At 34.7% G+C, this 17,027-nt stretch overlaps 1 long non-coding RNA gene across 1 annotated transcript in view; it reads right to left on the reverse strand.

Annotated features, from left to right (window-relative positions):
- The window catches only part of LOC125172903 (uncharacterized), a 69,033-nt gene that overhangs the window by 27,033 nt on the left and 24,973 nt on the right, over window positions 1-17,027 (reverse strand). The window lies entirely within an intron of this gene.

Below are 17,027 nucleotides of genomic sequence, written 5' to 3' on the forward strand. Positions count from 1 at the left end.
TTGGAGAGGAGCAGAAGGCAGGGGAAAAGGAATGACAGTGTGTTAGTCTTTATACTGGCAAGGATTGTAAATAACCCATGGGCTATGTGGACATGTGGAGGGTTTAACCACCTTGATGGTGCCTGATCACTGAAAGCAGGAACTCCAGTAGCAAACAAAGGAGATATAACGAGATATATTGTGAAATGGGAAGTAAAAGGAGATCTGGAAAAATTCATATCTACAGTGTGAAAGCAGAGGTGAAATATTGCCACTCCTATTTGTAGAACATGCAACCTGTGCCCGTCAACAAATGCATTTCCCATACAGAGGACTTAGCCAATGAAACCAAAGCATCAGTAATAGCTCCAAATATTTATTATTGATCCTCAACAGAAAAAGGTTATTGAGCCTTAGTCTAAAAAAATTGATATACCCCTGCTAACAGCAGCAAAGAGAAAACTGCAGTAGCTATATTAATATCAAAATATGCTTCAGAGCAAAGAATACTGCCAGGGCTAAGAGGGATCATTTAATAATGATAAGTGGGTCAATTTATCAAGAGTACATAAAAATCCTCATAGGTTATGTATATAACAGTTTCAAAATACATGAAGAAAATCTGGTAGAACTACAAAGTACAATAGGCAAATCTGCAATTACAGTTGGAGATTTCAAATCTTTCTCTCAATATCTGACAGAATATATAGACAGAAAATTAGTAAAGATATTGAAAACATGAACAACACTATCAATCAACCTGATATAATTGACACTTATGGAACACTTCACCCAGCAGCAGAATACACATTTTTTTTTTCAAATGCAGACAAAATTGTTTTAAAGATGTCATGTTAGGCCATAAAACAATTCTTAGTAAAGGTTAAAAAAACTCTTTAAAATAGTATATGGTGTGCTCTCTGATCACAATAGAATTATAAATCTATAAGAGAAGGACATCTAAAAACTTCCTAAGTGGGAACTAAACAACACACTTTTTAAAAAAATGTTTATTTACTTTTGAGACAGAGAGAGAGGGAGACAAAGAATCTGAAGCATGCTCCAGGCTTTGAGCTGTCAGCAGAGTCTGACACAGGGTTCAAACTCATGAACTACGAGATCATGACCTGAGCCAAAGTCAGACGTTTAACTGACTGAGCTACCCAGGTGCCCCAAAACAACACACTCCTAAATAACCCACCAGAATAGAGAAAAACATAAAAGGAAAATTAGAAATGATTTAAAACAGATTAAAAATGAAAAATCAAAATATGTAGGTTATATATAAAACAGTCCCTAGAGGAAATTTTTATGGCATTATATGTCTATATTAGAAAAGAAGAAAGGTGTTAACTCAAAAACCTAAGCTTGTACTGAAAGAAACCAGAAAAAAAAATTTAGACCCAAAGTAAACATAATAAAGGGAATTTTTATGAGAAGAAATAAAATTGAAAACAAAAAATAAATAATTAAAAATAATATCACAAGCTAATTTTTTTAATGTTTATTTATTTTTGAGACAGAGAGAGACAGAGCATGAGTAGGGGAGGGGCCGAGACAGAGGGAGACACAGAATCCGAGCCAGGCTCCAGGCTCCAGGCTCTGAGCTGTCAGCACAGGGCTCAAACCCACGAACCGTGAGATCATGACCTGAGCCAAAGTCAGACACCCAACCGACTGAGCCACCCAGGTGCCCCACAAGCTAATTTTTTGAAAGAATCTAAAAATTAATAAACTCCCCCTAGCCAGACTGACAGGAAAAAAAAAGAATTGTGAAGATCATAAATCAGACAGTGATAGTCTTTATACATCTTACAGAAATTTAAAAAATAAAAAAATTATCATAAACAACTCTATGCTTATAAGTTCAGTAACTTAGATAAATAGCATGTATCTTAACATACACATATTACCAAAGCTCACTCAAAATGAAATAGGAAATCTGAATAGTCCTATACCTGTTAAAATAATTAAATCTTTAGGTAAAATTATTTCCATTTAGCTAGTGAATAACACTGAACAAATAAAGACATAATACCAATTCTATACAAACACTTTCAGAAAATTGAAGAGAAAGAAATTCTTCCTAGCTATGAGTCTAGGAACAAAACACAAAAAGACATAACAAGAAAACTACAGAACAATATCCTTTAGACACGAATAAATTTTTAAAGAATTATTTAATGATCATTTATTTTTTGAGAGAGAGAGAGACAGAGTCGAGCAAGGGAGGGGCATAGAGAGGATGACACAGAATCTGAAGCAGCTCCAGCTCCGAGCTGTCAGCACAGATCCCTATGCAGGGCTCAAACCCATGAACCATGAGATCATGACCTGAGCCTAAGTGGGACACTCAACAGACTGAATCACCCAGGCACCTGACATGAATAAATTCTTAACAAAATTTTAGCAAAGAAATCCAACACTATATAAAAATGATAATATACCATGACCAAATGAGATTTATTCCATGAATGCAAGTTTGGTTTGATGATTGAAGAATCTGTGAAATGCATATTAACAGGCCACATAATCACCTAATTTTGCAGAAAAGCATTTCAGAAAATGCAGCATACACTCATAAAAAAAAATCCTAAAACTAGAAATAGTAAGGAACTCCCTTAATCTGACAAAGATTATTTATGAAAATGCCACAGCTAACATCATTTTGTTGAAACATAAATGTTTTTCACCTAAGACCAGGAATAAAGCAAGGATGCCCACCCTCAACACTTCTATTCAGTACTGTGATGGAGGGCTTATTCAGTGTAATAAGAGGCAAGAAAAATCCATACTGAAAAAGAAGTAAAGCCATCTTTATTCTCAGATTATGTAATAGTCTATAAAGAAAATCTGAAGTAATATACCAAAATACTAATAGAATAAAGTTAGAATTACAGAATATTAGGCCATTATAGAAAAATCAATTATTTTTCTATATACTAGTGACAAGCAATCATAAATTAACATTAAAAATACCACTGATAGTAACGTTAAGAATAGGAAATACTTAGGTATAAATTTGGCAAAAAGGTGTGAACAATTTCTACCCTAAGAATTATTCAATATTTCTGAGAGATTAAAGATGACCTAAATTAGTTAAGGCGATATACCTTGTTCATTGATCAGAAGATTCAATATTATTAACATGACAATTTTACCCAAATTCTTCTGCAGATTGAATAGAAAACCCAATAAAAATAAAATCAGGCTCTTTTTTGTAGAAATCAGAAAACTGATTATCAAATATTTACAGAAATACAAAAGACTTAGAATATTCAAGAAAAACCCTTTTAAGATAATTTATCTAATTTCAAGACTTGTAAAGCTATAGTAACTAAATATGGATTATTAGAACTGTATAGGATGCCCAAAATAGACACACATATACAGGCATTTTTTTTTTTACAGAGATGCCAAAACAATTTAACTGGGGAAATTATCATTTTCAACAAACTGGAACAATTTGGCAACAATAACATAGTTACATAAATAAAACTTTAACCTTTACTTACATCAGAGGACATACCATAATTATTGGATCTAAGAGCTAAGTTTATAAAATTTCTAGTAGAAAATGTTGGATAATATCTTAGAAACTTTGGATTTGGCAAAGGTTTCTTAAATAAGACATAAAAAGCAAGAACTATTAAATAATAAAATCAAGAAATTGCTCTTCAGCAGGAGAAAACATGCTCTTGTAATGCTATGATTGTGGAGAACTAAGAGGCTGGGAAGATGGCAGAGTTGGAGGACTCTAAGCCCATACTGTCCCCCTGATACAACTAGTATCAGCATAAATAATGTAGAAAGTGACCCAAAGACTGGCAGAACAAACTCCACAACTAAAAGGTAGAGAAGAGGTAACATTGAAGAAGGCAAAAGGGCAAAGATGCTGTTTGGTAGCAAAACAGACCTTAGCCATCTGCATTAAGGCAGGAACTGGTGGTGCTGTGGAAAAGGGCAAAAAAACAGGCTACCACACCAGGGAACCTGCACAGCAGAAATAAAACCCCATAACATTTGACATTGAAAGTAAAAGGGGCCAAATCTCATGATTTCTGACAACCAGTGGAACTGAAAGCTTAGAGTTTTAAAAACTGGTGGACTCAGCTCTGGGAGAGGCCAGAGGGAATTAGGAAATAGAATCCTTACCCTTAAAGAGATAGCATGACAAACACCAGCAGAGATACAACATGGAAGAATCAGTTTGAAAAACTCTGGAAGTACATAGTAGGGAGAGTGATTTACTCATCTCAGAGAGTGGTCAAAAGAGGTAGGGATCACAGGGGACTGCTCCAGGAACAAAGGAGCTGGCAGGCACCTGTCTAACTTGCTTACACCAAGCCCTGAACCCCTGTGCTTTAGTAGATCCACACTTCCAAATCATGCTTTCCTTAGTTCTACTAATGTGGCTTCTTCCCCCAGAAGACCAGCACAAACCTCACCAACACGGCATCTACACCCACAACTTTTGCGGCGGGGGGGGGGGAGGGGGGGGCCTCAGGTCTGATGGCAGTGGTGGCAGGGCACATTATGAAGCAGACCAGCACATACTTTGTTACAACATGCTCCACATGGTAGGGAGCTGCCCACCATAGGTAAAGAGAACCTCTGCAGACAACTGGACTGAAGGAAAAAGCAGCCAGGACTAAACAGTAGGGCACATGCAGCACACATAGGAAATACTCCCTGAAGTGCCAGCTCCTAGAAAACAGGGGACACTGGACTGCAGGGCACTAATGAACCTCTTCTTCATAAAGCTATCATCTTCAAGGGCAAGAGACATGGCTGACTTTCCTATCACAGAGAATCAAAGCATTAGACAAAATGAGAAGACAGAGGAATATGTCCCCAGTGAAAGAACAGAACAAAACCACAGCAAGAGACCCAAGTGAAGTGATATATGCAATATGCCAGATAGAGATTTTAAAGTAATGATCATAAAGTTACTCGCTGGACTTGAGAAAATCATAGAAGACATCAATGAGGTTTTTTTTAAAAATATTTTTTTAAAAAGCCAATCAGATGAAGAGCATAATAAATGAAATTAAAAATACATGTAATAGAATAAATAGCAGGCTAGATGAAGCAAAGGAATGAATTAATGGCCTGAAAGATTGAGTAATGAAAGTAATCAAGTTGACCAAATGAGAGAATAAAGAATTATACAAAATAAGAAAAGACTTAGGGAAATCAGTAACTCCAACAAGTATAATATGTGCATTATATGGATCACAGAAGAAGAGAGAAAGGAGGAAGAGAATTTATTTGAAGAAAAATAATAGCTTAAAACTTCCCTAATCTGGGGAGGGAAACAGATATCTAGATACAAGAGGCACAGAGATGCCCCAACAAAATCAACCCAAGGAGGTCCACACCAAGACACATAGTAATTAAAATGGCAAACAGTGATAAAGAAAAAAATTGAAAGCAGCAACAAGAAAGATGACACTTACATACAAGGGAAAGTCCACAAGTTTATTCAGCAGAAACTTTGCAGGCCAGAAGGGAGTGGCATGACATACTCAAAATGCTGAAATGGAAAAATCTGCAGCCAAGAATATACAGTAGGGTTCTCAGTCAGAAAAGGAGAGAAAGACAAACAAAAACTAAAGGAGTTTATGACCACTAAACCAGCCTACCCTACAAGAAATATCAAAGGGTACTCTGAGTATAAAGGAAAAACCATGAGAGCATAAAAATTTAGAAGCATAAACACAGTAAAAATAAGTATATCTATAAAAATCAGTCAAGAGATTCACAAAATAAAATGATGTAAAATAGGACACCATATACCTAAAACAGAGGGGGAAGGGAGTAAAGAACTGGAGCAGGGCACCTGGGTGGCTCAGTCAGTTGAGCATCTGCCTCTTGATTTCAGCTTGGGTCATGGTCCCAGGGTCATAGGATAGAGCCCCATGTCGGGCTCTACCCTTAGTGTGGAGCCTGCTTAAGAGTCTCTTCTCTTTCTTTTCTCTTCTCTCCCACCCACTCCACTTCTCTCCGTCACTCACGCATTCTCTCCTCAAAAAACACACACACACAAAAAAAAACACAAAACAAACAAAAAAAAACCCCAAAACAAAAAGGAACAAAAAAAAGAAAGAAAATCAAAACCAAAAAAATCTTAAGTGACCATCAACTTAACATACATGTTAAATACAAATTGAATAGTCACTGCAAATCAAAACCCAGTAATTGATATGCAAAGAATAAAGAAAATGAAATCCTAGTATGTTACTAAAACAAAGCCAATAAATCATGAAAGAGAGCAAGAGAATGGTCAGAGAAAGTTACAAAAACACCACAAAAAAGTAACAAAATGGCAATGAACACATGTATCATACATATCAATAATTACTTTTAATATAAATAGACTAAACACTATAATCAAAAGACATAATGAGACAGAGTAGAAAAAAACCCAGGAGTCATCTATATGCTGCTTAAGAGACTCATTTCAGACCTAAAGACAACCTGCAGATTGAGAGGGAGGAGATGGATGAATATTTGTCATGCAAATGAAGGTCAAAACAAAGCTGAGGTAGCAGTACTTATATCAGACAAAATAAATTTTAAAACTAAGAATGTAACAAGAGACAAAGGAGGCCACTATATAATAATAAAGGATAAATCTAAGAAGAGGATACAGTTGTGAATATTTATGCACCCAACCTGAAAGCACCCAAATACGTAAAACAGCTAATAACAAACATAAAGGAACTAATAGATAATAATACAATAATAGGATATCTTAACACCCTACTTACATCAATGAACATATCACCAAAACAGAAAATCAACAAGGCAACAGTGGCTTTGAATGACACACTGGACCACATGGTCTTAAATATATTCAGAACATTCCATCCTAAAACAGCAGAAGACACATTCTTTTCAAGTGCATATGGAACATTTTCCAGAATAGACCACATATTAGGCTGCAAGTCTCAACAAATTCAAAAAGATTGAAGTCATCCCATGCATCTTTTCTGACCACAATGCTATGAAACTAGAAATCAACCACAAGTAAATATCTGGGAAGAGCACAAATACATGGAGGTTAAGTAACATGCTACTAAACAATGAATGTATCAACCAAGGAATCAAAGAAGAAATAAAAAATTACATGGAGACAATGAAAACACAACATAAAATCTTTAGGATGCAGCAAAAGGTGTTCAAAGAAGCAGGTTTATAGCAGTAGAAGCTGCCTTCAAATGCAAGAAAAATTTCAAATGAACAACCTAACCTCACACCTAAAAGACCTAAAAAAAAAAGAACAAATGAAACCCAAAACCAGCAGAACGAAGGAAACAAAGATTGAGTAGAAATAAATGACATAGAAACTAAAAAAGAACAGATCAATGAAACCAGGAGTTGCTTTTATGAAAAGATAACAAAATTGATAAATCTCTAGCCAGACTCACAAAAAAAAAGAAAAAGAAAAAAGGAGAACTCAAAATCACAAATGAAATACAAACAACTATAAGATAGTATTATGAAAAATTATATGCCAACAAATTAGACAATGTAGAACAAATGGGTGAATTCCTAGAAACATATAACTTACCATAACTGAACCAGGAAGAAAAAGAAAATTTGGACAGACTGATTACCAGACATGAAATTGAATCAGTAATCAAACAACTCCCAACAGGACCAGATGGCTTCGCAGGCAAATTCTACCAAACTTTTAAAGAAGACTTAACACCTATTATTTGCAAACTATTCCTAAAATTAGAAGAGGAAAGAAAACTTCCAAATTCATTATATGAGGCCAGTATCACCCTGATACCAAAGACAGATAAAGACACCACAAAAAAAGAGAACTACAGGCCAGTATCTCTGACGAACACAGATATACAAATCCTCAACAAAATAATAGCAAACCAAATCCAATAATACACTAAGAAAATCAGTTACCATGATCAAGTGGGATTTTTTCCTGGGATGTAAGTGTGGTTCAATCAATAAATCAACATCATACATCACATCAAGAAGAGAAAGGATAAAAACCATATGATCACTTCAATACTTGGAGAAAAAAAATATTTGACAAAATACAAAATCCATTCATGATAAACAACTTCGACAATGTCAGTCTAGAGGTAACATGCCTCAACATAATAAAGGCCTTATATGAAAAACCCACATAAAACATCATACTCAATGGGGGAAAACTCAGAGCTTTTCCCCTAAGATCAGGATCAAGACACGGATGTCTACTCTTAACCACTTTTATTCAACACGGTACTGGAAGTTCCAGCCAGAATAATCAGACACAGAAAGAAAAAAAAATCCAGATTGTTAAGGAAGAAATTAAAACTTTCACTATTTGCAGATGACAGATTATACATAGAAAACCCTGAAGCCTCCACCAAAAAAATACTAAAACTGATAAATGAATTCAGTAGTCACAGGATATAAGATCAATATACAGAAATATGTTGCATTTCTATGCACTAATAATGAAGCAAAAAAAAAAAGAAAAAAGAAATTAAGACAACACTCCCATTTACAATTGCATGAAAAATAATAAAATATCTACGAAAAAACTTAACCAAAGAGATGGAAGACCTGTACTCTGAAAACTATAAAACTCTGATGAAATAAAGTGAAAGCAACAACAACAAAAAAAAAATGAAAAGACATTCTATACAATGGGTTGGAAGAAAAAAAATATTGTTAAAATGTTTATATTACCAAAGGCAATCTACACATTTAATGCAATTCCTATTAAAATACCAACAGCATTTTTCAAAGAACTATAACAAATAATCCTATAATTTGTACGGAACCACAAAAGACCCTGAATGCCCAAAGCAATCTTGAAAAAGAAGAAAAATGGAGGTATCACAATTCCAGGCATCAAGTTATATTACAAAGCTGTGGTAATCAAAACAGTATGGGACTGGCATAAATGCAGACATGTGGACCAATTAAACACAATAGAAAACTTATAGATAAACTCACAATAATATGGTCAGTTAATCTTTGACAAAAGAGTAAAGAAGATCCTATGGGGAAAAGATGGATTCTCTTCAACAAATAGTGTTGGGAAAACTGGTTGACCACATGCAAAAGAATGAAATTGAACCACTTTCTTATACCATACACAAAAACGAGCTCAAAATGGATTAAAGACCTATATGTGAGGCATGAAACCATAAAAATCTTAGAAGAGAGCACAGGCAGTGATGGCTCTGACAACAGCCATAGCAACATTTTTGTAGAAACATCACATGAGACAAGGGAAATAAAAGCAAAAATAAACTATTGGGACTACACCAAAATAAAAAAAAAAAACTTTTGCACAGTGAAGGATATAATAAAAAAACTGAAAGGCAACCTACTGAATGGGAGAGGATATTTGCAAATGATATATCCAGTAAAAGGTTAGTCCCAAAATATAGAAAAAACTAATGCAACTCAACACTCCAAAACCAAATAATCCAATTTAAAAATGGGCAGAAGACATGAAGAGATATTTCTCCAAGAAGACTCAAAGATATTTGTCCAAGAAGACATACAGATGGCTAACAGACACATGAAAAGATGCTCAACATCAGTCATTATTAGGGAAATGTAAATCAAAACTACAATGAGATATCACCTCACAGCTGTCAGAATGACTAGAATCAAAACACAGGAAAAAAGTCTTAGTGAGGATGTGGAGAAAAAAGAACCCTCGTGCACTGTTGGTGGGAATGCAAACTGGTGTAGCCACTGTGGAAAACAGTATGGAGGTTTCTCAAAGTTAAAAATAGAACTACCCTATGATCCAGTAATTGTATTACAGGGTATTTACCTTAAAAGTACAAAAACACTAATTCAAAGGGATAAATGCACCCCTATGTTAATTGCAGCATCATTTACAATAGTCACATTTTGGAAGCAGCCCAAGTGTCTATTGATAGATTAATGGATAAAGAAGTATTACATATACACAATGGAATATTATTCAGCCCTAAAAACAAATGAAATCTTGCCATTTGCAATGACAGAGATGGAACTAGAAAGTATAATGTTAAGTGAAATAAATCAGAGAAAGATAAATACCATATGATTTCACCCATATGTAGAATTTAAGAAATCAAACAAATGAGCCAAGGCAAAAAGAAAGAGAAGGAGAGGGAACCAAGAAAAAGACTCCTAACTATAGAGAACAAACAGACGGTTAACAGAGAGGAGGAGGGTTAAATAAGTGATGGGGATTAAGGAGTACACCTATTACAATGAGCACTTCTCATTGTACACCTGAAACAAAAGTGACACTATGTTAGTTATACTGAAATTAAAATATAATTAATAAAAAATAATTTAAAAATAAAAATAAAAAGCAAAGCTACTGTTGTGAAAATGAAACAGCAGGTAACCAACTAGGATAAAATACTTGCAAATCACATCTCTGACAAAGGACTTATATGTGGAATTTGCAAACAATTAAGACAAGACTACCCACAAGCCAATTCAAAATGGACAGAAGATATGAAGACATTTCATTAAAAGAAAATAAATAGGGGCAACTGGGTGGCTCAGTTGGTTAAGCGTCCAACTTTGACTCAGGCCATGATCTTGCAGTTTGTGAGTTCCAGCCCCTCATCAGGCTCTGTGCTGACAGCTCAGAGCCTGGAACTTGCTTCAGATTCTTGGGTCTTCTTCTCTCTCTGCCCTTCCCTGCTCATACTCTCTCTGTCTCTCAAAAATAAATAAACGTTAAAATTGTTTAAAAAGTAAAAGAAAATAAGTACATGGCAAAAAAGCACATGAAAATACATTTAACCAGGGTGCCTGGGCAGCTCAGTCAGTTAAGCATCCAACTCTTAATTTTGGTTCTGGTCATGATCTCACAGTTCGTGGGATTGAGCCCCACATCAGGCTCCATGCTGACAACACAGAGCCTGCTTGGGATTCTCTCTCTCTCTCTCTCTCTCTCTCTCTCTCTCTCCCCCTCTCTCTGCCCCTCCCCCATTTGCACAGTCTCTGTTTCTCTCAAAATAAATTAAATTAAATAAGAAAATACACTTAACACCAACTGAGTTTAGGGAATGCAAATTAAGTCCTGCTGATGTATCCCTTGATCCTTATTAGAATGGCTACAATTTTAAAAGGACTGATCATATTAGGTGCTGGCACCAATGTTGAGCAGCTAGACTGTTATATACTACATATGGGAGTATAAAATGGCACAACTATTTTGGAAAATAGATTGGCAGTTAAAAAAATTTAAACATATACCATATAACCCAGCCATTTTTTATCCTAGGTATTTACCTGTAATAAACATGAGCTTATATCCACTCAAACACTTGTTTATAATTATTCATAGAACCTTTATAGTAGTTATCACTGGAAACAAAATGTCTACCAGACGGTTAAACAGATTGTGGAATACTACTCAGAAATAAAAAGTAAAAAACTAGTGTTACATGTAATAACATGGTTGAATCTTAAAGCAACTGTGTTAGGTGCAAGAAACCAAAAATAGAAGAGTACATATTTCACAATTCCTTTTATATAAAATTCTAGAAGATACAAATTAATACATAGTGAGAGAAGGCACATTGGTGGTAGTCTGTAGATACGAGTAAAGGGAGGGAAGAATGCATTTTGATGAGTAGGAAGGAAATTTTGGAGGTGATGAATGTGTGTATTATATACCTTGCAGTGATGGCTTCATTATTATTAACATATGTTAAGTGGTATCAATTGTACATTTTCAATATACAGATGATTATACTTCAATAATTATTTAAAAAGAAATTACCAAGAATTATATATCAAAATACAACAATATCAAGAGTTAATGGGTGGATGTATTTGCTACCTATACACTTTACCATGGACTTGTAAGTAGACAATATAATGTGTTCATAAAACTAAAGAAAAAAATACAGACAATGCATTTTTTTAATGAGCAAATATTTAAATAGGCACTCCACAAAAGAAGATACTCAAATTTTCAATAAACATGTAAAAGTTGCTTAGCATTGGCAATTATTAGGGAATTGCAAATTAAAGCTATTATAAGACCCATCAAGACATAAAATTAAAGGAACTGACACCACCGAGTCTTCACAAGAATGTAGGGTAATTGGAACCCTTAAACAGTGCTGGTTTGATGTGTAGTGTTACAATCACTTTGGTAAACTACCAGTATATACTAAAGGTAAACAAATTTACCCTATGACCCAGTAATTTTAATTGTCTAACAAGAGACATGTAAAATAATATTCATAATTTCATTCATCATAGCCCTTGTTTAGAAACAGCCAAATGCCAATTTTAGGATAAGGATAGAATATTAGATAAGAAAAATGAATGAGGGGTACCTGGGTGGCTCAGTCAGTTGTCTGACTTCAGCTCAGGTCATGATTTCATGGTTTGTGAGTTCAAGCCCTACATTGGGCTCTCTGCTGTTAGCACAGAGCCTGCTTCAGATCCTCTGTCTCCCCTCTCTCTACCCCTCCCCTGTTCTCTTGCTCTCTCAAAAATAAACATTAAAAAATTTTTTAAATGAATTAACTCCCTAACATAAGATATGAACTTGGGGCCGTTATGATTGATATGTCACTGTAGATTCATCAATTGTAACAACTCTGTCGATGTGGCAGAGCATGTTGATAATGGGGGAGGCTACACATAAGTGGGGGCAGGAGGTATATGGGAAATCTCTACCTTCCCTTCAATTTTTCCATGAACCGAAAACTGCTCTTAAAAACACTCTTTAAAAGAAATGAACTACTGCTTACACAACAGCATGGATAAATTCACGAGCATAATGTTGAATGAAGGAATATAGACACAAAAAACATATACTATATTATACCATTCATATGAATTTTTTGATAACTACTGATTAGGAGGCTACAAAATGAAACTTCTGAAGTTCTGGAAATAATCTAGTTACTTGCCTGTATATTATGTAAAAACTTATGAAATTGTACAAGTTTTTTGCCCTTAGGTCATATTTTGTTAAAAAAAACTGATTAAGTATAAATCCCTATAATGTAAAATCAAAAAACTGAGTTTATGTATATACTTACTTAAAAGCACATACAGTTAGACTCCTAGATACTAAATACAAAGATGGACACGTGCAGGTATACGAATGGAATATTTCTGAAAAAATACACAAACTAAAAATGGGACATATACTTGCTTTTCCTATTATATTTTTTTGCATCTTTTGCAAAAAGATGGAATTTACATCCTCTGTGTATTTTCTATTGTAAACAATAAATAAAAGGAGTAAAGAAGAAAACATTAACAAAATATTACACTTTTCTGGAATCTTTTTAACTTGTATTAATCTTTTGCTTCTATAACCTAGGGTTTGAAAAAGTATTAAAAAAAATTTTGTAAGTGGCCTAAATTAACATGTAGAAAATTGTACAGAATTTGGTTTAGAAATAAAATCCTAAATTCTGTTTTTTTTTAATTCTTATTATTCATGAATTTAAGAACATAATCAAGATTTTCTAATAGAACTGTTTCTCAGTGAATTAATTACACCATTGAGAGTCCCTTCGTTCTCATCCTAATACATCAAGAACACTTTAGGGAATAAGGAGAATTTAGAGTGTAGGTTCTACTGTTCTATTGTTATGAGGCTGAGCTTTTGCAGTACAAATGGAAATAATGTTTGCTATTCTATCAATTCTTTGAGCTTTTTTCACCTCTTGCAGAGATATAGTTTGGGGCATCATTTGGCCAAAACCTTAATTAGCAGTTAGAATCCAAAGGCTTAAGAGGACCTAAACATCTCTGTAAAAGTCAAGTTTGGAGAAATATTCTAACATGATTGATGGATGTTAAGAAATTACAGTACATTGACCTTAGATTTATTCTCCAGGGAAGTTTTGATCAAACAGAAGAAAAGCATGTGAGTTTCCTTGCATTGGCTCCAATTTAGAGACTCATGTCGATATGGCCTTTCCAGGGATGTTAGGCGCCAATGTTGAAACTGTAATTTAAAGAGCACCAAAGTTAAAATTCACAAGCTAAGGAACAACTTGTTTTCACAGCAATGAGAGCTGGCATGGCAAACACTTCTCAGTGGTGACTTACATACTTATTCAGTGATTTAGACTGCTTCTCTGGCACGGGTCAAATGGCATATTAACATGGGATATAATCCTTTCTCACTCTGTAGGCAATGGCTCAGTGTGATATTGGCACCATATTAAGCTTCATTAACCCTACAACACGTTGCCTTCTTACTCTTGGCACTCTCCTGCAGGCTGCAGGCAGTAACCCATGAGTAATCTGATTACCTACAACCGACTGTAGCCGCATGGAATGGAGGCTGACTACAGAGTGGAACACAATTACAGTCTTTTGAGATTCAATTAGAAAGCTGTTGGTAGAGCTTCGTTTCTGTAACTGGCTCCAATAACCCCTCTTGAACTGCACATTTCTTTAAGAGCTCATAGTAAATAACGAACTTAAAAAGCTTCACCTGTTCTTCATATGCCTTTTAGAATTTGTCCTCAAGTGCATAGCAAACTAGGTTTTCAGTTAGAAACAATAACTATTTCCATAGACTCTACATGGGATTTTTTTCCTCTCTAAAGGGGAAACATTATTCATCTCTTTCACATAATTATTCTGATTTTAGTTTTGTTAATGGACATTAAAAATAAATGCTACTTAGCACAGAGGTGAACATTGTCAAAGGCTAATTGTCCTTTAAAACCTGAAGTTAAGAAAAATTTTGCATTTGAAAAAGCAAAATTAAGACAAAGACGTTCTAGACTGGATTATGTCATTCTGTGCTATCTCAAACATCAATTACACTAGATATACAAATCCATAAGATTTCATTCTTTGCTCGCTAGTGGTCTGAATTCCTAATTGCACATTTAAAATGAAGTGGTTTTAAAATGCATACTTGGAAGAAACACATTAGTTAGAAGATGCTTCGTATAAATTAGAACATATTTGGTAATGGAGTGTTTGTCTATTGAATTATTTTTGCCCCCAAACTTGTCTCATCTTGCTTATTTATTGTGGGATTTGCTTTTTCTATTCTGAGAATTCTAGAATGAATATGAATTTCAGAGACAGACTTGAGCTTCAATCCTGGCTTTGCTACAATCTACAAGATCTTTAGAAGTTATTTAATTTTGAACCTCAGTTTTCTCTATTTTGAAACAGGGAATAAAAATACCTTATGACAGTGTTGTTGCAATGATTAACAGCACATGATGAGGGAATGGCACAGGGCATGGCATATAGTAAACACTCAACGCACGTGCTTTTCTTACTAAATTTCTAGATCTCACTGGAAACAGCACTGGCTTATGGTAAATTCATATCTTTGTTTTTATCACTATGTATAAGTTATCTGGTTTGATGACATAAGCATCTATTTTTATGTTATGAAACTAGAGAATCATCACTAATTATTGAAATACATTACTTATAGGCATTTATTTCAATCCCTGAGTTTCAGTAAGAGGTATCGGGAGTTTGAGTGCCAATGATATTTTCCTTTTATTCCCACTGTCCTTTTTTCAAAGAAAATGTGAATACACAATCAGCTTATTAAATTCAACCAAATTCCAAAAACCTCAAGCCAACACTCCAGACTAATGCCAGTTCCTTGACCTCTGTGAGGTAAATGCGTGGAGTCTGAAAATACAAGCATTTTAAAATCTAAAAAGGTAGGCAGTTATAAATGCTCAGAGTATATGAAAATCTTTCTACTTGACCCTGCAGGTAAAAAGCTAGTAAAATACTGAATGCTAAACACTTTCTTCACAACAGGGAAAAGGTATCACTGAGGAAATCATTTTCCTCCCTTGACTCTGTAGATTACCATGTGTCTGGTGAATGCACACTGCAACTGCAGAACCAGTGTGTATTTGATAACCACTGGTGTGTGAGGCCATGTCACCCATTAGCATCCATGAGTCAGATGGCTTAGTTAAGTCTACTCATCACTTACAATAATTGAATCAGACTAGCACTGATCCATTTTGTGATCCAACATGACATACCTCACTTTATCATTGTCCATAATGAGTCACTCTGTGTCACGGGAACTGGTCAAGTTTAGCATTTGTTATTAATCACCAGGATTTTAGGGACAATTTTTCAGTTTTGCCAACACATGTTGCTAGATTTCTATTATTGTAATTAACTATAGCTGGCTCATTAACATAGGAAAGCCAAATGGAGCCCTGAGATTCCAAAGTGTCTTGTTTCAAAGTGAACTACTTTTCAAAGAATAATCCTGAAGGCAGCACTGGCTATATCACCAGGCATGGATATGTCTGGAAGAATAGAAAACTGGTGTACGTTAGTCTATTTATTTTTTATTCTTGTTTTTCATTTGGCCCTTAGGCATGTCCATATCACCAGTGGGAAATCTGGATCAATAATAGTTCAGATGAAAGACATGGAAGGTCTTCTGGGGTTGGTTTTAACTTTTTAAGCATCAGATAAAATAAGCCCTTTTTAAAAAGTACAGAAACTCAATTTGTAGATTGTTTGGTCAATATTGTTCATAACTTTCATGAAAGTATTGCAAGTTTTTTTTTCTTTTTTGGATCTAGGCCTAGAGTAAAATAATCAACAAAACAAAGCTTGGCAACAAACTGTTATTTTCATTTGTTCCCACATGTTTTCCCTCTTAAAAAAATCTATTCCTTCATCCATAGCTAAGATTCTATTACCCCTGCTTTGACTAACAGATTTCATACTTTTCTGCCTCCAGAACTTATACTCCTACCCATCCTGATTTCTCCTGTCCACATAATTTTCTCTTTTCATATTGATCTTCTTCAAAAATGCCACCAGCAGCCTCCACTTGTCTGTTCTTGTTCTTAGGCCAGTCTCAGCTGATTCTTATGTTTCCTTGACCTCATATCCTGATTCAAGATTTTACTGAAGCTTTTCATGAAGAGCATGTAAAGTTACAAGGTATACACACAAATGGCCTCCAGATGCCCTCTAAACATGTCCGCTCTTCTTCCAAAGTTCCTCTTTTCCCCAGGTACTACATCATCCTTTCATTATTTAGAAAACTCTCTCTT

Source organism: Prionailurus viverrinus, chromosome C1 (genome assembly GCF_022837055.1).
Source record: "Prionailurus viverrinus isolate Anna chromosome C1, UM_Priviv_1.0, whole genome shotgun sequence".
NCBI classification, from domain to species: domain Eukaryota; kingdom Metazoa; phylum Chordata; class Mammalia; order Carnivora; family Felidae; genus Prionailurus; species Prionailurus viverrinus.